Below are 2,031 nucleotides of genomic sequence, written 5' to 3'. Positions count from 1 at the left end.
ATAATACAGGAAACTGGTATGACAGATCGTGACAAATACATTTAATCAAAGTCAATGGTTTCAGTACAATTCGCCTTCTAAAGCATTTAAAGCATTTTTATCAGCCACGATGCCACAATTCTTCTTGACGTCGATCTTTTGTCATTGCAGTGAATGAGAATCCCCTAGTAGCAGAAATGTACTTTCTGTTGGAGCTATATATTGATTATGTTATTAACCTGTTAAGCTCTGAGCCTGTTTTTCAGGTCTCAGGCTCGAAAATGACATTCCCAGAACAAATTACCATATCTTCCCTTCTAAAAGGGTTAAATTAATAATCTTTTTTCTCAAAGTAATGATAAACCTGTGAGTTGGATGTAGAAAAGTCAGAATCAATATAGATGTTTTTTATTTTAAAGAAAATTCAGATTTTACATAGTAAAAAACTGTGGATGTGGATGATGGTAAGGTAGACTAAAAGCTTTAGGAATCCAAAGTACAACATATAATAAGTACCCTGTATCAAGATTGATGCAAAACAAGTGACATTTGACCTTTTTAGAGAGATTTAGCAAAAAGAAACCACTTCTGGGGTCATTTGGGTGGATTTTCCATATCTCTGGCCTCCCTTGCTCGATTTTGATGGTTGACACCTCTTTCTGACCGTTAGAGCCAATAGAATCGAAGGGGGAGTCCCCCACACACACACGTTGTGAAGAGAAGATGTGGGGGCTTCGTGCATGCAGTTTTGCATCAGAATGAACCTATCTCTAGCTTTGACATCTGGAAACGGAAAAGCAGTTTTATTGCTTATGGATTATCAGAAATCATTTCAAAGGGACACAGACACATTGGATTAACCTATGGATTAACTTCAGCAGCGTTTTTATCGTTTTAATGCCATTGAAGACCACTTTGGAGAGACTACAGAGCCAAGGTAAAAATGTTAGCATTTTTAGCTACCTAGCGTCACCTGTTTTGATGTCCGTTTTTGCTTATAACGTCGCAAATTCGTATAATTCAGTGATAATGAGGGTACCCATCGATTCTGTGTCATCTCACGATGTGAAACGATGTCATGGATGTAGAGAAGAGATAAATAATAAGGTTTTGTGAGTGATTATCGGTGCAGTAAGGTGTTAGCATTTTTTGCTCGTTGCTAATTCAGAGGCTCAGTGTTAGCATTGTGGGTTTTCTTTTGAAAAAAAAAAAGATCAGTTAGATGAGTTTCTTCCCGTTACATACATGGATATAAAACATTCATAGTTTATTAAATGAACATGCCCTCAGACACTGTTGGGGGGGGGCTTAACAGGTTAAGTAATTCATATTTCATTTTCTAGCTGTTTTTTGTTTATATTAAGGTTTTGGACACCGGGTTAGTTCGGCACCTGGTGATTATTTTATATAGGACACCTGAGGCCTGTATTACGAAGCCCGTTCAACATAACCTGGATATGTTTGAGTTACCCGGTTTACATAATCCAAAACAAACGCGCTCTCGCTAAACTGTCCTACGACGCTGGTTATCAACTCGTTAACTCAAGCCAGCTTTGTCCTATCTAGTTAGGTGCGCGTTCACATGAAAGGGGTGGTATTTGGAGCATTCGACCAATCACAAACATGGACAAGCGTACTGACAGCGCAGCGCGTCATACTTCCTGAATGAAAAGTCAACTATAATATTAGACAAATATGAAGACGTTAAACTTTAAACATCCATGACTTAAACACTTTATCCAGGATAAAAGCCACATAGCTGCACCTGCAAGGTGAATACAGCTGGTAAAAGAAAAAGTGTTTGAATGCGTACATTAACAGATTTATGATATCACTGCCCCGTCTAAGACACGAGTGGATCTGACTTTAATTACATTTGACTCGAGTGTTTCGTCAACTTAATGTGTTGCTTAAAATAATACTTCTGCATACAGTATGTGACACTGTAAGTGTTGCACGGCCAGATACGGCTCAAGAAGCTGACTCAGATAAGGAAATATATGATACATTAAGATGTGATATGAATGATAATGGAACATATCGACGTCTGCA

Source organism: Trematomus bernacchii, unplaced genomic scaffold (assembly GCF_902827165.1).
Source record: "Trematomus bernacchii unplaced genomic scaffold, fTreBer1.1, whole genome shotgun sequence".
Classification (NCBI taxonomy): domain Eukaryota; kingdom Metazoa; phylum Chordata; class Actinopteri; order Perciformes; family Nototheniidae; genus Trematomus; species Trematomus bernacchii.
The sequence above is the reverse complement of the archived record's forward strand: the minus strand, read 5'-3'. Positions refer to the sequence as shown.